General features: G+C 53.8%; 1 long non-coding RNA gene and 1 pseudogene across 1 annotated transcript; one reads left to right on the top strand and one right to left on the bottom strand.

Annotated features, from left to right (window-relative positions):
• LOC107276897 (uncharacterized) overlaps positions 1 to 17,804 on the top strand; it is a 28,312-nt pseudogene extending 10,508 nt beyond the window's left edge.
• Positions 17,805 to 18,571: 767 nt separating this feature from the next.
• LOC136356811 (uncharacterized) lies at positions 18,572 to 19,530 on the bottom strand. Its single transcript, XR_010741818.1, has 2 exons — positions 19,312 to 19,530; positions 18,572 to 18,960 (listed from the first exon to the last, which is right to left on the bottom strand). It is a non-coding gene; the product is annotated as an uncharacterized lncRNA (long non-coding RNA).
• Between the last annotated feature and the right edge of the window lie 233 nt (positions 19,531 to 19,763).

Below are 19,763 nucleotides of genomic sequence, written 5' to 3'. Positions count from 1 at the left end.
GCTGGGTTTAGGTAACTTTACAACTCCACTTCAGACCTAACTCCTATAGCTAAATTTAGGAGTTGGAGCTATACCAACCAAGCCCGTCATCGTGTTCAGCTCGAAACCGAAAATTTCGACGAAATTTCTCCACTGCTGTAACAGCTATAGCTCAATGTCAGTGTGTGTGTATATATATAATCACTGCATTTTCACGCACACACCAACTAATTTATCACTCAAAGGTGTGCGAGAATTAATCTGCCGTTGCATTGCATGGGGATCTGCCGTCCCATAAAGGATGCACATAAATGAATCTCATCATGTACTACCTCCGTTCCAAATTAGTAGTTTCTTGTAATGTTTAACCACTCGTCTTATTTTAAAAATTAGTGCATATATAAAAATGTAGAAGTCATACTTTAAAGTACTTTAAATTACAAACAAAATAAATAATAATTCTATAAATTTTTGAATAAGACGAAAGATAAAAAGTTACAAACAAAAACTAAAAGCGACAAGTATTCTGGGACAGAGATAGTACTAATTAAGGGACCTAATTAAATTCCAAACTGTTATGTTATATTATGCTACTATGTAGTTAATTCAAAATTTAATTTGATCATGTAAATTAAGGTATCATATATATAGAGAAATTTCACAAAACTCAATAAAATATACCAAAACTTTACACTGATATCTCGTGATACCAGTATCTGAATGTATATACCAAATTTTACGCTAGAAAATATATAATACCGTCTTAAGAATTACCTCTTACATCCCGTTACCTCTTCTCTAGCTACTAACTCGATCTCTACTTTGATTAACTTATTTGTGGGTGATTAACTTATGCTAGAGGTACGTGCATGGGTTGTGTTAATTTGTGTATGCAGCCGAAGACCTTATCAAGAACGCACAGGTGCAGGCCATCATCGTCACCACGGAAGCGCATACGGCCGTGGTTGCCCGCCTTCGCCGCCGCCACCGCGTCCCCATCCTCGCCTTCCCCATCTCCGGCGGCTCTCCTCCGCCGTCACATCATCCACCCCACCATGCAACGGCGACGGCGCCGCCGTTCGGCGCCGATCACACTTCAGCCAAGGCGGCGCTCACCGGCATCCTCACCGCCATATTCTCATCAGCACGGCGCGCAGGCGGCTCGCCGCCCCATGGCCGCCGCTACAACGCCGGCGCTCCGACTGGTCGTCGTCTCGACCGCCGGCGATTGGCGGGGAGAAGGTCATCATCGTCATCGTCATCAGGCGAGGTTCTGAGGATCGCCGTGCCGCGGAAGACCGGGTTCCAGGCTTTCGTCGACGTGAGAATAACCCGGACACCAAGAGACAGAACATCACCGGATACTGCATCGACGTCTTCAACGCCGCCATGGCCAGAGTACGGCCTCGCCGGAAGTATGTGTTCCACGCCTTTGACGGATCGTATGATATGATGATCTTGTACGCAATGTATCTTCAGGGGTAAGCCTTGATTACTCCCACAAACTTGTTTATTTTTAGTTGAATTTTTTAGTCCTTAAGAAATTAACTCGAGATACCTAAATTTTACACGAGGGGCCTCATCTTTTCACTTGTGCTTATATTTATCAGCTAAAATTTGAAATTTCAACATTAAATTTAGAACTGATTTTGGTGTTTCTTCATTGAAGTTTATTTTTCAGCCTTTGTTTTTAGATCATTAAAAACACATATAAAAAAGTTTTATTCACAAATTATTTTTCGTTTATAAATATGCCGGGGCTGTAAATTTTTTGGTACTACATGTAAAAAATATGATAGCTCTCCAGGGTACCTTATTAAAAATTATATTATCTATACTCCCTCCATTTTAAGTTATTTGTTCATTCTAGTTTTGTAGTCCTAAGTCAAACTTTGGTCTTTGACTATCAATATTTCTAAAAATCTAAAAACTAATATAGTTAACACAATAAGGTTTATGTTTCCAGATTTAACTTGAATAATATTTTCATAATATATAATTCACATGTGTCGGTGATATGGGACCGGGAGTATTGCGCCCGGAGGCTTGAGGCAGATGGAATCGCCCACGTGGCCTGGCACCTTCGGGGACGTCGGGCCCGAGGGTGAGGTGTCCGCCCTCCTCCTGATTTCCCCGAGGGGGGGTCGGGTTGCTCCTGCCCCGACCCCGAGGGCCGAGGTGCCCCGACCCCCTGTGGGGTTTGCACTATGTACATAGGTTGGGTGAACACGGTAGGGCTCACCTAACCGCATTTATTGCGGTCTGGTCAAGCGTGTCACGTTGCATGCAGCGCAATGCAGCGCGCTCTTTTATCCGGTCTGTGACCAGTCACAGACCGGTCGGATCAACGGTTAGGTGGCGACTGGTGGTCTGACGCACGCCTCGCCCCGTCCCGTCAAGACGAGAGCCTTTAGGCACACGTCTCCAGCCGGAGCTAGCGTGTTACCTCTTAGAGATGGCACGTTAGCCCTGGTTAGATGAATACCAGGCTTCATCCCAACCATTACAGGCAAGATGCTACAAAAAGAAGGGTGATCATGCAGATCGCTGAACTGACGCATAGAGGACAAGAATGACCGATCTGTGACCGGTCTGACACTGGTCGCGTCAGCAACAGACAGCCACGATCCCACGTTGCGCCTGTCTCCGCCGGGAGTGGAGGTAGGTGTGGGTTGTCCCATCGAAATGTCATTCGGACGGCAACCATACCAATCTCCGTCCATAAAGAGAAGAAAAGTCCAGTTTGGAAAGGAAAGGGTACATGTGGTATCCCCTTAAGATATAAAAGGAGGACCATGCCCACAAAGAGAGGGGGCTGGATTTTCCCGAGAGAGGAGAGGGCTGGTTGATTTTTTGTAACTTGCTCTTACACAGATCCACCAAAAACACAGGAGTAGGGTATTACGCTTCCCAGCGGCCCGAACCTGTATACATCGTCCGTGTCTCGCGTTTCTTCCTGGCACGCGATCTTTCCACACACAGCGAGAGCTTGAGATCTCACCCTAAGCCCCCGGCCGAACTGGCAAAGGGGGGCCTGCGCGGTCTCCCGGTGAGGAGCCCCGAGCTCCGTCATCTGGCGCGCCAGGTAGGGGGCTCAGCGTGTGTTTTCTGAGCTCTCATACTCTTCCGTGTGGGCCAAGTTTCCCTTGTTCAGCCTAATGGCCGAGCAAGCAAAGGCGCATGACCTCTCTCCGAGTGTGAGCGGCGACGACGGGGAGCCAAACCCGCGCCATCGAGCTCGTACTCCCCCACCTCCTCCGCGCCAAAGTCCCAAGCGGGGGGAGGCGCTCGAGAGAGTCGAAAAATCCGCAGCATCGCCAGTCGCGGGTGGTGCAGGAGAACGGCGAGATGGGGAGCGTCGCCTCCTCGTCTACGGCGACGGCAGCACGCCCCAGGGAGTGCTTCAGGCTGCTGGCGCGCTCCTACGTCACCCGCCCGTCGTCCCTGACCCGGAGTCTCCAGCCCAGCGATGGCTGGACGACGTGGCCAACTTGGTCATGACGGCACAGCAGCGCCTGGGTGCTGGTGGACGGTCCGCCACTACCAGGACCTCCGGCGCCGCCACCACCGGCTCTGTGTCATCAAGGCGGAGGGCGCGGCGAGCGGCGGCTGCTGCACGCCATTCGGCTACCACTCCCTCGTCGGCGCCTCCGACTCGGGAGGATCAGCATGAAGAGCCGGATGCCCGCCTCGACATCGAGCGCCGATGTAGTGATCGGCGTGCTCCCCGCGCAACGGAGGGTGCCTCTTCGTCCAGGGTGTCACCTCGACATGGACGTGAGGGCCAGCCCTCCGTGCCCCCGGTTGGTGGTGTTGGCTGTAGAGCCTTTGTGGCGAGTCTTCGGAATGTCCGTTGGCCCCCAAGGTTCCGGCCCACCATCACCGAGAAGTATGATGGGAGCGTCAACCCCACCGAGTTTCTCCAGGTCTATACGACCGGGATCGAGGCCGCTGGGGGAGACGACAGGGTCATGGCGAATTTCTTTCCCATGGCCCTGAAGGGACAGGCGCGGGGTTGGCTAATGAACCTGCCACCCGCGTCGGTCCACTCCTGGGAGGATCTGTGCCAGCAGTTTACCATGAATTTTCAAGGCACCTATCCACGCCCAGGTGAAGAAGCGGACTTGCACGCAGTACAGCGAGGGGATGATGAATCCCTTCGCTCGTACATTCAGCGTTTCTGCCAAGTCCGCAATACTATACCTTGCATCCCTGCACACGCGGTGATCTACGCGTTCAGGGGGGGTGTGCGGCACAACCGCATGCTCGAAAAGATTGCCTCCAAAGAGCCCCAGACTACCGCAGAGCTTTTTCAGCTCGCGGACCGAGTGGCTCGTAAGGAGGAGGCCTGGACCTGGAACCCCTCTGGTTCCGGTGTGGCAGCTTCGGCCGCCCCCGGATCCGCCGCTCAGACAGGGCGGCGTGACAGGAGGAGGAAGAAAAGGTCGGTCCATTCCGGCGACGAGGGTCACGTCCTCGCCGTCGAGGGCGCTCCGCGGGCCACCCGAAAGGGGAGGCCTGCGAGCGACAAAAAGAAAGAGGCTGGTACTCCCAGCAGGGAGCGCCCAGCCAGCAAGTGGTGCTCCGTCCACAACACCTCCCTCCACGATCTCGCGGACTGTCGCGCAGTCAAAAACTTGGCTGAGCGAACGAGGAAGTGGGAGGAGGACATGAGGCAGGAACGCCGTGAGGGCAAGTCCGCGGCAGTTCCCTCCGGTAAACGGCGAAGTGAGGCCAGACAGAAGGCCCCCGCCGTTGACATCGATGACGGTGATGATGACCTAGGTTTCCAAGAACCTGGGGCCACCATTGCCACTGTCGACGGGGGAGCGTGTGCTCACGTTTCTCGCCGGAGTTTCAAGGCCATGAGGCGAGAGCTTCTCGCCGCGGCCCCTACTCATGAGGCGACGCGTCGGGCGCGGTGGTCGGAGGTGGCCCTCACCTTTGACCAGACCGACCACCCACCGTGCGTTGCCCGGGGAGGGCAGATTGCGATGGTGGTTTCCCCCACCATCTGCAATGTGAAGTTGGGGCGTGTCCTCATAGATGGAGGAGCGGCTCTCAACATCCTTTCCCCCGCGGCCTTTGATGCTATCAAGGCCCCGGGGATGGTGCTCCAGCCGTCTCAACCGATCATCGGTGTGACGCCGGGGCACACATGGCCGTTAGGTCACATCGACCTACCGGTCACCTTTGGTGGATCAGCCAACTTCCGCACGGAGCGGGTGAACTTCGATGTGGCGGACCTCAGTCTGCCCTACAACGCGGTCCTGGGGAGGCCCGCGTTGGTGAAGTTTATGGCGGCGGTCCACTACGCCTACCTCCAGATGAAGATGCCGGGCCCCGGTGGCCCCATCTCTGTCCGTGGCGACCTTAAAGTCGCGCTCGCCTGCATGGAGCAGCGCGCGGACCACCTCGCTGCTGCGACCAAGCCCGAGGGTGGTGACGAGAGGCTTGGCACCTCCGCCCCCACCGCCCCGAGGCAGCGGATTGCCACATGCGACGAGGTCCCGGTCAAGGAGGTTGCCTTGGGCGACGGCCCATCCAAGACCACACGGATCGGTGGTCTTCTGGATGGCAAATAGGAAGACGCGCTCGTCTCCTTCCTGCGGGCAAACGCTGACGTCTTCGCATGGAGACCAGCGGACATGCCCGGGGTCCCCAGGGAGGTGATTGAGCACCGTCTCGCTGTGCGGCCGGGCGCAAGGCCGGTCCGGCAGAAAGTGCGGCGGCAGGCCCCGGAACGTCAAGCCTTCATCCGCGAGGAGGTGGCGAGACTTCTGGAGGCCGGATTCATCCGTGAAGTCATCCATCCGGAGTGGCTGGCGAACCCGGTGGTCGTTCCCAAGGCGAACGGCAAGCTTCGGATGTGCATCGACTACACCGACCTTAACAAGGCATGTCCTAAGGATCCTTACCCCCTGCCTCGCATAGATCAGATCGTCGACTCCACTGCGGGGTGCGACCTTTTGTGTTTTCTAGATGCATACTCTGGTTACCATCAGATTCGCATGGCTAGGGAGGATGAGGAGAAAACTGCGTTCATTACCCCCGTAGGAACCTATTGTTATACATCAATGCCCTTCGGGTTAAAGAATGCAGGTCCTACTTTTCAACGAACTACTCGAATTTCTTTGGGTAGCCAAATAGGACGTAATGTTGAGGCTTATGTCGATGACTTGGTTGTAAAAACGCGCAACCAAGAAACTTTACTTTCAGATCTAGCGGAAACTTTTGAGAACCTCCGCTCCGCCCGCATAAAGCTGAACCCCGATAAGTGTGTGTTTGGTGTACCTGCGGGCAAGCTTCTCGGGTTCTTGGTCTCTGCCCGAGGCATTGAGGCCAACCCCGAGAAGATTCGAGCTATCGAGCGGATGCGCCCCCCCAGCAAACTTAGGGATGTGCAATGCGTCACCGGTTGCATGGCCGCCCTAAGTCGTTTCATATCAAGGCTGGGAGAGAAGGCGCTACCCTTGTTTAAGCTCCTCAAGCGCTCGGGGCCGTTTACTTGGACGGAGGAGGCTGAACATGCCCTCACTCAGTTAAAGGCATATCTCAGCTCTCCCCCGGTTCTAGTCGCCCCGGAGCCAAATGAGCCCCTGCTACTTTACTTAGCGGCGACCCCCCAAGTAGTTAGTGCAGCGTTGGTTGTGGAGCGCGATGAAAACAATCCTCATTTCGTGCACCCCCATCCTGTGCTAACTTGGCCCGGGAGCGAGCGGGGAGGAGAAGCCCCCGAGTCGGACGGTGGCCTACGGCCCCTGACGACCGGAGTCGGCCCTCTGCCCGCTTGTCAGACGGTGCTAGGTGCCCCCGACCCTCAGGAGGGCCCCAAGGCCACTGCGGGAAGGCCGCACTTAACGCCCTCTGACCCCGAGGCTAACCCTGTGCTGACTCGACCCGAGAAAGAGCAGGGAGAAGAGGCCCCCGAGTCGAACGGAGGCCAGAGGCCCCTGACGACCGGAGTTGGCCCTTTGCCCGCTTGTCCGACGATGCCAGGAGCCCCCGACCCCCAGGACGGCCCCGAGGCCACTGAGGGAAGGCCGCCCCTTTCATCCTCCGACCCCGAGGTCATCGGCACAGAAGACAAGTGCACCCCGAAAGGCCACTTGAACGAAGAACGCCCCGGGGATACGGCCCCTAGCAGAGAGGATCGGCCCCACCGAAAGGTGCAGTGGCCTGTCTACTTTGTTAGTGAGGCCCTCCGGGACGCTAAGACCCGATACCCTCAGGCCCAGAAGATGCTTTACGCTATTCTGATGGCCTCGAGGAAACTGCGCCATTATTTTCAGGCACATAGGGTCACTGTGGTTACGTCTTACCCCCTCGGTCAAATCTTGCATAATCGAGAGGGTACAGGACGGGTGGTAAAATGGGCAATCGAGCTTTCTGAATTCGATCTGCACTTTGAACCACGCCACGCTATCAAGAGCCAGGCCCTCGCCGATTTTGTGGCAGAGTGGACCCCGGCTCCAGAGACCGTCTCAATCCCCGAGGCCAGCACGAACCCCTCGCAGCTGCCTCACACCACCTACTGGGTGATGCAGTTCGATGGTTCTCTGTCCCTCCAGGGTGCCGGTGCGGGGGTCACGTTGACCTCCCCGACAGGAGACGTCCTTAGATATCTGGTCCGCCTTGACTTTCGAGCGACCAATAATATGGCAGAGTATGAGGGACTCCTTGCCGGACTCAGGGTGGCAGCCGGACTGGGGATCCGCCGTCTCCTGGTGTTAGGCGATTCCCAGCTGGTCGTTAACCAGGTCTGTAAGGAGTACCGGTGCTCCGACCCGCAAATGGACGCCTATGTACGCCAAGTGCGGCGTATGGAGCGCCATTTTGACGGAATAGAGCTTCGGCATGTGCCCAGACGGGATAACATGATAGCCGACGAACTCTCACGGCTCGCGTCCTCGCGAGCCCAGACCCCACCGGGCGCCTTTGAAGAAAGGCTTACCCAGCCGTCGGCGCGACCCGACCCCTTAGGGGAGACGGATGCGCCTGACCGACCCCCGAGGCCCGTCGGAGTCCAGGCCTCGGGACCCGAAGGGAGCGCTCCAAGCTCTCTTAGATTGATCGCTTGGATCTCTGAGATCCAAACATACCTCACAGATAAGACTCTACCTGAGGACCGCGAAGGGAGTGAACGCGTACAACGCATTTCCAAACGCTATGTGCTGGTAGAAGGGACCCTCTATCGGCGCGCGGCTAACGGAATCCTCCTGAAGTGCATTCCTCAGGAACAAGGCGTTGAGCTTCTTGCTGACATCCATGAGGGCGAGTGCGGAGCCCATTCCGCCTCGCGCACCCTGGTTGGCAAGGCCTTTCGTCAAGGATTTTATTGGCCGACAGCTCTCAATGATGCAGTCGATCTGGTCCGGCGATGCAGAGCGTGTCAGTTCCACGCCAAGCAAATCCATCAGCCGGCCCAGGCCCTGCAGATCATACCACTGTCATGGCCATTTGCTGTCTGGGGGCTTGATATCCTGGGACCGTTCAAACGGGCCCCGGGCGGGTTTGAGTATCTGTATGTTGCGATCGACAAGTTCACTAAGTGGCCCGAGGCTTATCCGGTTGTCAAGATCGATAAGCACTCTGCTCTTAAATTCATTAAGGGCATCACGGCCCGTTTTGGAGTGCCTAACCGTATTATTACGGATAATGGCACCCAATTCACTAGTGAACTCTTCGGCGACTACTGCGAAGACATGGGCATCAAGCTCTGCTTCGCCTCACCTGCCCACCCCAGAAGCAATGGCCAAGTGGAGCGCGCCAATGCAGAAATCCTCAAAGGCCTTAAAACCAAGACCTTCAATATTCTCAAGAAGCACGGCGATTCATGGATCGAGGAGTTGCCAGCGGTGCTCTGGGCAAACCGAACCACACCAAGCCAAGCGACCGGGGAAACGCCTTTCTTCCTCGTCTACGGCGCAGAAGCGGTTCTCCCATCCGAGCTCACCCTGAGGTCTCCTCGGGCCACCATGTACTGCGAGGCTGATCAAGATCAGCTTCGTAGAGATGACCTCGACTACTTGGAAGAGCGAAGGCGGCGCGCGGCCCTCCGAGCCGCGCGCTACCAGCAGAGCCTGCGGCGCTACCATCAGCGCCACGTCCGGGCCCGATCACTCTGCGTCGACGACCTCGTCCTACGCCGCGTCCAAACGCGTGCTGGACTGAGCAAGCTCTCACCAATGTGGGAGGGTCCGTATCGAGTGATCGGCGTCCCCCGGCCGGGCTCCGTACGGCTGGCCACGGGCGACGGCACTGAGCTGCCGAACCCGTGGAACATCGAACACCTTCGTCGCTTCTACCCCTGAGGGGGGGGGTCGGGTGTCAGGTTTCGGGCTCGGGCTAACCACGCACCCCCCTCGGGTGTGCAGGGTTAGCCGGGGGCTACCACACATGCACAACCTTACTTTTCTTATTTCAGCATTTCAATAAAAGCAGTTTCAATTTCCTAAAGGTTGTGTCTGTGCCGTTTTTCCTTCTAAAGAATCTTAACTTGAAATAAGGTCACTCGTGCTCAACCTTGCCCTCGGGGGCTCGGTTCGGTCAGCTAAAATCGCCAAGCGGGGCCCAGAACCGAGCCGTGCCCCGGGGCGTGGTGAACTCCGGGGGGGAATCGGCAAAAACCCACAATCGGGTCACCCATAACCCTCGGTCACCATGTTCCCGGCCTGGCCAGTCTCGACATGTGGATCTCCCCAGGCACTAGCCCCGACCCGAGCCATTTGAGGATCGGGACTTGAGCACGAGCCCTTAAATCAAGCTAAAATGCAAAAGGACCACGGCACAAATCATCCTCAACTCATATGCATAACAAAACAAAGTTAACATAGAAATTTTTCATCATTTTTGATTGCAGATTAAGTTGATCTATACAAAAAGAAGAAAGAAAAAGAAAAAATTGGAGATTGGCGGGGGCCTGGGGGCTCATTCCAATGCGCCCGGGTCGCTGGCCCCGTCGCCACCGTCGTCCTCGCCGCTGGCGTCGCCCTCCTCGTCGGAGCTGGGGGCGAACGCGAGCCGAGGGGCCGACCCCTCGAAGCTTTGGACGATGTGGTTGGCGGCATCCCGGACCCGCGCGCGCGCATCGTCCTCGGTCCCGGGAGGGAACTCCTCCAGCGCCATCCATGGGGAGAAGCCGGGGTCCCTGGCCTGGTAACTCGCTAACACGAGTTCCACCGCTCCTTGGGCGAGGTCCCTCGAGGATGACTTGATGGTCTTCTCGAGCTCCTCGGGGAGTTGTTGGACAGCCCAGGCCATCCTCCTAAGGTGCGGGGCGAGGCCTTCCAGATTGGTGGAGCGCGAAATTGTCTGGCCTTTCCAGAGGCCCGCTTCCCGACCGGCGCGATCCAGCCGGGAGACTGCATCCCAAAGCATGCCGGGCCCTATCTCACCCGACAAGCGGAGGGCCTCGGCTTCCCCGGTGGATGAGTCCAGGGCGCGCTGCATGTCCGCGACGTTGAGTTCGGCAGCTGCGAGGCGGGCGACTAAGTCGCTTTCGCCCGTAGCCGCCCCGCCGCTGCGCTTCCTCGCATCCAGCTCCTTTTCTCGCGTCTCGAGGTTAGCAGCCTGCTGCTCCAGCGCGGCTCTCTCGGCGCGGATGCATTCCAGATTGCGGCGCGCCTGCTCCTCCTGCGCTGCCTCGCGGAGGGACAGGCTGTCCGCCAGCCGTTGTGTCGCGGCCTCGGACTCCTCAAGAGCTCGCTCCCGCTCAGCAAGCGCGTCCTCGCGGAGCCGGAGCGCGGACTCCTCTTCGGCGCAGGCGGCCTCGTGCGCCGCCAGCGTCGCCTCCCGGATAGCGGCGGCGGCCTCGCGGTCCGCCAAGCTGGTCTCCACGGCGCCGGCATGATCCTCCAGCGCCATGGCACGGGCTTCAAGGGCCTCTTCGCGCCGCCGGGACGCCGCTTCAGCCTCCGTTGCTCGCTGCTCTCGGGCAGCGGCGGCGTCGAGGACCCCCTGGGCGGCGTCGAGCTTTTTCTTTAGCTCCGCCTCCCAGCTCCCGTGTTGAAGGCGGAGGGAGTCCTGCGCCTCAATCATCGCGGTGGTGGCGACGAGGGCGGCCTCTCGCTCCTCCTCCACCTCTCGGGCGATCTCCGCCAGCGCCGCCTTGCGGGCTTCAAGCTCCGAGATGTGGCGGCGGTGGGCCTTACGGCCCACCTCCACCATGGCGTCCACCGAGCGCCGCCCCTCCTCGACGCGCGCCCATGCGGCCTCGAGCTCCGCTCGTTCCGCTCGCAAGGCCTCCACCTGGGCGCTGAATCCATCTAGCACCGCGGTGTTTGCGGCGGCCAAGGCTTGCAGAAGGGGCTCGGCACTCAGCGGGGTGGCAGAAGACGAGGAGAAGAGCCGCCTTGGAGAAAATGCGACGCGGCTCGGCCCGCCAGAAGACGCACTGAGCTCGGGGATGTCCCCCGGACCCGTTTGGTCCTGGGCGTCGCCCGAGGGAGCGGGCCCAGGCGATGCGCCCGCGGCCCTGTCGCAAGCCGCCCCGGAGGTTGTCGCCTGAGCGTCACCCGAGGGAGTGGGCCCGAGCGACGCGCCGGCGGTCTTGTCGTAAACCGCCTCGGAAGACGCCATCGCCTCTGCCTGGCGAGCCCGGGCGGTTTCCTCCCGGGTGGCTTCTTCAGCCTGACGAGCCCGGGCGGCCTCCTCCCGAGCGGCTTCTTCAGCTTGGCGAGCCCGGGCGGCCTCCTCCCGAGCGGTATCCTCCGCCTGCCGAACCCGAGCGGCCTCCCGGGCGGCCTCTTCAGCTTCCCGAAGGCGATCTGCGGCCTCTCGCCGGTCAGATTCTCGCCTCCGTTCCTCTGCGGCCGCCGGATCTTCGGCCTCGGATTGGCCGGACTTGGGATGGCGGGAGGGACGCGACGGGACATCGCTGAAGCAGAAGAAAAAACCAGAAGGCAAACAAGATGGGTAAGGTAAAACTTGCTTTTGGGATAGAAGAAAAGACGGTCGCAAAGAGAGCGGGACGAACCTGCGAGGGGGTCGGTTAAATGACCACCTTGGAGGGGAAATTAGGTTTCCCTGGGATGGTTCTGTCTCCCCCATCTTGCGCAGCCGTTTCTTCTTGCGCTCCCCCTCGGGCTGCGATGTTGGCGCGGCCCCCTCCGGGCGCCTGCTGCTGGCACGCGCCGCCCCGCCCCCTCGGGGAGGAGATGGGGGAGGTGTTCCTCCCAGTTTCCTCTTCCCCCGGGCGTCGGTAGGGCGGTTGCTCCCCGAGCCCCCGACGCGGGGCCCAGAAGCACGACCCCCTCCGGGGGTAGATTGATCCCCCCGGCGGCTCCCACCTGCGCCGCCATGGCCCTTAGGAGCCTGCTCCTCTGAGGCCCCGACCGCCGTCATAATGGTCAAGATGGAGACGCGATCTGGGTCGCTGCAGAGGGGGAGGATACCGTGGGGGATGAGGGACGCCTCCACGGAGTTGAGATTTAGCACCCGTTGGATCAGTATCTTGAAGTCCTCGGGGGCCCAATCCCATCTGACCCCCTGGTGGGTCCGCATATAGTCTTCGGGCCCGATGTACTCCCAGGCGGCCCGAGCGCGCCGCTGGAGCGGCGCAATCCGACGACGGAGGTAGTCGCCGTACACCATGGCCCCGGTGAGCCCCTGGGATCGCAGGCCCGCGAGGCGGTCGAGGACGGCGTCATAGCCATCCCCCAGATCTACCGGCGCCCGCCAGCTGGAGGCCTGCACCGGGGGCTGGCTCGGAAGTCGGAGATGCGCTTCGTCGGCGAGGGGGGTGTAGAACCAGTCGCTCTTCCAGTCATCCCACTTTTTGCGGAGGACGCAGGGGATGTAGCGGTTCAACACCGGCCCCCGCGGCAGGAAATAGCAGCCGCCGACCACCGACGGCGGCGACACCGACTGCACGGTGAAGAACCACCGGAACAGCCGAAGAGATGGGCGCACCCCAATGAACATCTCGCACAGGTGCGCGAAGATGGCCAAAGTCATCACTGCGTTGGGGGTGAGGTGCGCCATCTGGAGATCGTAGAACTCCAGAACATCCATAAAGAAAGAAGAAAAAGGAGGAACCAACCCGGCCATTGCGAAGGGGAGAAAGAAGACGGACCGCCCCGGGTAGTCTGGCGCCGGGCGTCCCTCACCCAGCATTACTATCTCACGGCCGGTGGCGGATTCCGGCATGAAGCGGCGCGGCAGCCCAGCCTGCCTCTCGCTCACAATGCGGGAAGGCGGTAGTACGCTACCGTCGAGCAGAGCGGAGCCCCGTGCCATGTCGTCGGAGAAAGAGAGGGTTGAGAACGAGTGTGTGTGGCGAAGGTGAGGCGCAGCAAAGAGAGAGTTAGGGGCGCAAACGGCGAAGGAAAGGGGAATAGTGGCGAAAAGGAAGGGAGCAAGTCCTTTCCTCGATAGCTTTATACCCTTGCCATCGCTGAGCCCGGCTCCTCGTTTCTCGTGCCCACTATCTCGCTCCCTCGTTACTCGCTATCTCGCTCCCTCGTTTCTCGCGCCCACGCTTCCACTAAATTCCATTCGCCCGCTTACGGCGCATAAGGTAGATATGCGGTTGTGGCAGTCGAGATAGATCGTATCGTGTGTGCGTTAATTACGCTCGCTGACCGAAGCGACGTTACCATATCTCCAGACGAAACGAATCTACACGCCCAGATTCGAGCGCTGCTCAAGTGATGTGGCAGTCTTGAAGAGACCGCCCATGACTGACGGCCAAGACACCGTTACCGATATGCGTGGTTTGAGACCGTTGGGTTTCTGCCCAATCACGGAGACCGGTCCCACCTGTCACCAGGCTTTATGAGTGGCGTCATGCCCGACCGCTTCCCTTGAGAAGGATGATTGCCCTGACATAACGCCGGGGGCTACTGTCGGTGATATGGGACCGGGAGTATTGCGCCCGGAGGCTTGAGGCAGATGGAATCGCCCACGTGGCCTGGCACCTTCGGGGACGTCGGGCCCGAGGGTGAGGTGTCCGTCCTCCTCCTGATTTCCCCGAGGGGGGGTCGGGTTGCTCCTGCCCCGACCCCGAGGGCCGAGGTGCCCCGACCCCCTGTGGGGTTTGCACTATGTACATAGGTTGGGTGAACACGGTAGGGCTCACCTAACCGCATTTATTGCGGTCTGGTCAAGCGTGTCACGTTGCATGCAGCGCAATGCAGCGCGCTCTTTTATCCGGTCTGTGACCAGTCACAGACCGGTCGGATCAACGGTTAGGTGGCGACTGGTGGTCTGACGCACGCCTCGCCCCGTCCCGTCAAGACGAGAGCCTTTAGGCACACGTCTCCAGCCGGAGCTAGCGTGTTACCTCTTAGAGATGGCACGTTAGCCCTGGTTAGATGAATACCAGGCTTCATCCCAACCATTACAGGCAAGATGCTACAAAAAGAAGGGTGATCATGCAGATCGCTGAACTGACGCATAGAGGACAAGAATGACCGATCTGTGACCGGTCTGACACTGGTCGCGTCAGCAACAGACAGCCACGATCCCACGTTGCGCCTGTCTCCGCCGGGAGTGGAGGTAGGTGTGGGTTGTCCCATCGAAATGTCATTCGGACGGCAACCATACCAATCTCCGTCCATAAAGAGAAGAAAAGTCCAGTTTGGAAAGGAAAGGGTACATGTGGTATCCCCTTAAGATATAAAAGGAGGACCATGCCCACAAAGAGAGGGGGCTGGATTTTCCCGAGAGAGGAGAGGGCTGGTTGATTTTTTGTAACTTGCTCTTACACAGATCCACCAAAAACACAGGAGTAGGGTATTACGCTTCCCAGCGGCCCGAACCTGTATACATCGTCCGTGTCTCGCGTTTCTTCCTGGCACGCGATCTTTCCACACACAGCGAGAGCTTGAGATCTCACCCTAAGCCCCCGGCCGAACTGGCAAAGGGGGGCCTGCGCGGTCTCCCGGTGAGGAGCCCCGAGCTCTGTCAACATGTGTGGTAAATTATTACGATTTTCCATAAATTAGTTGATGTTCAAAGATAAACATATTTGGACTTAAGACAAAACTAAAACAATAATTAATTTAAAATTGAGATAGTAGTAAAAAATACTTTTTATGTTTCGAAAACATTTGTTTTTTCCTAACAAGGCTGATTATATTAAATATAAGAAAACTAAAACAAATCAAAGGCATAAGCTTCACCAATTTACCACGAAAAGAGCACTTTATATTTTTCACTTTTATATGGGAGATATCAGATTTAGCAGTGTTATATATCATTTGGAATTGAGGAATTTTACCGAAAATTTTATATAAAATAATTAGTAAAGTCCGTATGTTCCTTGGGAAATCTAAGTAAGAAGTATCGTATAATATCGCAGCCTCAAAATAAGACCATAAAAATGTAAAACAAATCAGTTTAAAACTAGAGTTTGTAAAGTTAAATTATAATGAATTGAAATTGTATATTTTTTATAAAACACAAACAGAATAACTCATTCAATTGCTACAAATACATTGGCATATTTAGATATAAAGATTTCTGGAACTAGAAATAGCTAGTTTTTTTAAACAAATTATATTTGTGTCAATTGTCAAAAAGGGCCTAATAATTTAAGCCAAGTCCCTTTGAATGACGACATTTCTAAGAAATTGTGCTGACATACATCTTCTGTCTTATGGTATCTTCAGAAGTTCAGCGCAGCAGTGGGCGACGTGACCATCACAGCCGACCGAGAAAACCTCGTGGAATTCACGATGCCATACACGTCGTCCGGTGTGTCGCTGCTGGTGCCGGAGGAGAACGACTCCAAGCCAATCCAATGGATTTTCGTGAAGCCACTGACCAGGGATCTCTGGCTTGCCACCATCGGCTTCTTCTTCTACACCGGCTTCGTCGTGTGGATGATTGAGCAGCCAAGAAACCCGGAGTACCAAGGATCAAGTGTGAGGCAGCTCAGCACTGCTTCCTACTTTGCTTTCTCCACCCTGACGTTTTCTCATGGTAATATAGTTACTACTTTTACTCCTCCAGTTCCTAAATATTTGACGCCGGTAGTATTCATGTTTTATTTGGATCGCTGATCTTGTCTTAATAAATACTTGAAAACGAGTTATATTATCGGACTGTGTTGCATCGTAAATATAACCATATAACTTTTCATTCATTACAATATGATCATTTAAAAATAATTTATGGTCAAGGTAAGACAGTTGTATAGTCAATAGTGCTAGTTATTCATGAATGGAGAGAGTACAGCTTGTTGTACATTTTTTCCAAACATAAATAAAGCACATAGTTATTATAACGAGATCTTTTTTTACTTTGAAAAAGGTAACGAGACGTATGACATTTATAGTGTAAATTTTGGTCTCCTTTAGGTATATTTTTAGTATTTTAGTATAAAAGGGTATGGTTATTTCATACCGGAAATTGTGGTACCTCACCAAAGATCATAAAATTGCTCCTTTGTAATTGCATCATTAGAGGTTTACTTGGTTTCTTTCAATGTTCAAACAGGTCAAATTATCAAGAGCCCTTTGTCAAAAATTGTTGTGGTGATATGGTGCTTTGTAGTGCTGATCCTAGTGCAGAGCTACACGGCAAGCTTGTCATCCATGCTAACTGCAAAGAGGCTCCGACCATCGGTGAAAAGCTTGGATCAGCTCCTCCTTACCGGTGACTATGTTGGATATCAAAATGGATCATTTGTTGGCTCACTCCTGAAAAAACGAGGGTTCATGCCATCCAGGTTAAGGTCTTATGGAACACAAAAGGAGTATGCTGAAGCTCTGAGAAAGGGGTCCATGAATGGAGGAGTGTCGGCGATCGTCGACGAGATCCCTTATTTAACTTCTTTTTTATCCAACCCCCAATATCAGAAAGAATTTCAGATGGTTAATCGGTTCTACAAGACCCCCGGATTTGGATTTGTAAGCTTCTCAATCTTGTTCACTTTGGTAGATTCAGAATTCTTCAATTTTCTTTTCTTTTTGCAATTAGTATATCGCGAAAAGTTTTTGCGTGTTCTCGGAAAACATTCAGATGTGTGGTGCTTACATGAAGAAATTCAACAAGTTATTTTTTTTGTCTAATTAGTTTGCATCATGTTTTTGTATTCAGGTATTTCCTCTAGGTTCTCCACTGGTGCATGATCTCTCTACAGCTATCTTGAACCTTACAGGAGAGACTGAAGGTTCAAAAATTGAAGAGAAGTGGTTTGGCTCATCTGAACAGTCCACAGGAGGTGATGCAAACCCTAGCAGCAGCAGCAGCAGCAGTGACTCAAACCCTCTCACACTCCAAAGTTTCTCTGGCCTCTTCATCATCAGTGGCTGCATCTCTGCTCTGATGCTCCTGATAAGCGTTGTGAATAGGGTAATTTGCGCCAAATGCGCAAAGGAAGCTCGTGTTCATGATGTGGAGCATGGAGGCAGTACTAGTAGCAGTTCCACTGAACAATCAAGACCACTTCAGATTGTTGTTGACAGCAACCCTGAACCTGATCAAGCTGTCCAAGAAGTTGCAAATGATGGGTGTCAGGATGCCCAACTGATGCAGGCAAGTGTTGGCAATGAAAGGCATCATCCAGTGCAGAATTGCATCAATGGCCCGGTACCTGAACATCATCCTCAGATGGAGATGAACACTGGATGATATGTGTCAGCGTGGTTATGTACAGTACCCCTTTGAAATTGCAAAAAATCAGATAGCATTTGGGCTTTGTTTTGGGACCCGGGAATTTTTCCTGATTTTGCAGGGTCTGAATAGTTGTATCTGAATGTTTTTGCAATCCAAATTAGGGCCTTAATTTGGTTGGATATAGTTATGTAGGAGTAGATATTTTAGTGGGTTTATTCACCATCTAGAGTTGTTCTGTTTTGACGGTTTTATTGCGTCGATGTAAATATGTAAAATATTGTGTAAATTACCAGTTACTGAGATAAAAACATGAACCGATGATGAACTTTGTGACTTGTCAGATGAGATTCCCCAATGCAGATACAGGCTGTGATAAGTTGAAGCAATGCTAACTTTTCTTGTTGATCATTTGACACCGTGTTTAGATCCAAAGTTTTTCTTCGAACTTCCAACTTTTCCATCACATCAAAACTTTTCTACACACATAAACTTCAAACTTTTCCGTCACATTGTTCCAATTTCAACCAAACTTTCAATTTTCGCGTGAACTAAACACAGCCTGAATCAGGGAATCAGTACGTGTGTCCACTCTTTTCTGCTTGCAAGAAAGTCAGGTTGCTTCGCTTGGAAGATATACTGATTGTAGACCTAAACATTGACAGCTCTAAATAGCGAAATGTGCAGAACCCTGAATTCTTCGAGGGAAGGAATTTTCAAACCCAAAATCAACCTTCTGCGTAATTATCTATGACGCATCGGATCACACAAGCTACGTAGCAAGAGAGAAATTTCTCAGCAGTTAGGATGTACTCCCTCGTTCATAGAAGTTACTAATGATTTTTGAAACTAACTTGGTTAGCAGTTATAACTGACTAGACTCTTTTTTTAACCTAAACCTATATGCTTTGAAAATAACCAACATATATTTTGCTAGAAACCAATGTATTTAACATGTTATTAAACTTTTGATGTTTGTACTGTCAACAGTAACTATTAGCCGGTGTAACCCCATGGATTTAGCAACCAGTAGTACTAATCACCTCACTTTTTTCTTCTGGGAATTACTGTACACCACTCAACTGAAAATTTTCAGATGTGCACGGTGCATCCATGGAGGAATTCAACAAGTTTTTGTGTAATTAGTAGGGTAATTTTACCATCCTTGAGAAAGTACCTAGAGTTATTATATTTTCTAGTGCAAAATTTGATACCTCTAGGTACCAAAGTATCTCAAGATACCAAAAATTTTACTGTAAAATTTAGATACCTCAAGATACTTTCTCATCTCAAGGACCGTAAAATTGATCGAAGCTCATGTTCATGATGTGGAGCATGGAGGCAGTACTAGTAGCACTGCCACTGAAGAATCAAGGCCACTTCATATTGTCATTGACAGCAACCCTGCACCTGATCAAGCTGTCCAAAAAGTTGGAAACGATGGGTTTCAGGGTGGTGATGAAAGGCCTCATCCAATAATGCAGAATGGCATGCACAATGGCCCTATGCCTGAACATCATATCAGATGCAGATGAACTCATGAACACTGGATGATATATACTTATGTACAGTACCCCTTTGAAATTGCAAAAACAGAGAGCATTTCGGCCTTGTTTGGGATGCAGCTAGGAACTGATTTTTGCAGGGCCTGAATAGCTGTATCTGAATTTTTTTTGCAGTCCAAATAGGGCATTAATTTGGTTTGGTATGTACTAGTTATGTAGATATTTTAATTAGTGAATGCATTTATTATCTGAAATTGCTCTGTACCGGAGCTTTTGTTGCGCCATCTCATCCTTCACTGCGGCGACGTGGACAACGGTGCGGCTCGTCGGGGCGCGGCGTGAGGATGGCCGTGGTCGTGGTTTCCTCGCCGACGCCCTGGCCGCCGCTTCCTCGCCGTCTCTGGCGATGAACCCTGCTGCCGCCGCCTCGTCCTCCTCCTTCGAGTCTCTACCCTTCCTCTCTTGTTTTTCCCACGATTCTTCTGACAAAAGCTGGTTTCTTTCGATGAGGTTATCGGAGCCAAACGAGGCTACGCGAACCAGCTCAAGTCATGGGAGCCCCACCCCTTCCTCTCTTCCACGTATGCACTCCGCCTACGTGGCTCTACATTGCCACACGCCTCGTCTTGCATTGTAAATGATCTTAGGCTGTGTTTAGATCCAAAGTTTGAATCCAAATTTCAGTCTTTTTCCATCACATCAACATGTCATACACAC

Source organism: Oryza sativa, chromosome 6 (assembly GCF_034140825.1).
Source record: "Oryza sativa Japonica Group chromosome 6, ASM3414082v1".
Classification (NCBI taxonomy): domain Eukaryota; kingdom Viridiplantae; phylum Streptophyta; class Magnoliopsida; order Poales; family Poaceae; genus Oryza; species Oryza sativa.
This window is presented reverse-complemented; position numbering and strand designations above follow the sequence as displayed.